We start from the raw sequence: 605 nt of genomic DNA, 5'->3' as shown, positions 1-605 counted from the left end.
ATAATCAACAGCTAATTCAATATTTGGCTGTGCCTGAACAGGTACATGCCTTTTAACGTGGCGCAAAAAACCAGCCCACGATTGATATTCGTTTCCGTTACAATTTGGCTGTTGACACTTAAACACTCCGGAGAGATCTTGGTGGAATCCCTTCACGTGAGCTACAAGTTCTTGTAGCCTTAGGTAACTAGCATCACAGAGTAAAGGACACATTAACATACTGGATTAATCCTCAGGCAACCAAATCCCAATTACTGAAGATTAAAACACGAAAACTGTTCACTGTAGACAAGCTTGAATCCAGCTGGTCTCCTGACGGTAATCCTTGTCCCACGCAGTATCAATTTTGTAGAGCACTTTTTGAAAAACCAACAAAATATGGTTTGCTTCTGGTGGATACGGCACATACAATGCATGAAAGGATTTGAAGAAGAGATCCACTGCCTCCAAAACCCCATCCGCCTTGTACAACAGATCAGCTACAGACACGTAGGCTGAATGAATGCTACATTCTGAAGGTCCTACTAGAACGATTAGTGGTTGCCCACCACCACTCGAGGAGAGCAGCAGCTGTCTCTGAGCAGAAACAACGTTCTTAACATCAC

The sequence above is a fragment of the Frankliniella occidentalis genome, unplaced genomic scaffold (assembly GCF_000697945.3).
Source record: "Frankliniella occidentalis isolate FOCC.00 unplaced genomic scaffold, Focc_3.1 Scaffold164, whole genome shotgun sequence".
Taxonomy (NCBI): Eukaryota; Metazoa; Arthropoda; class Insecta; order Thysanoptera; family Thripidae; genus Frankliniella; species Frankliniella occidentalis.
This window is presented reverse-complemented; position numbering follows the sequence as displayed.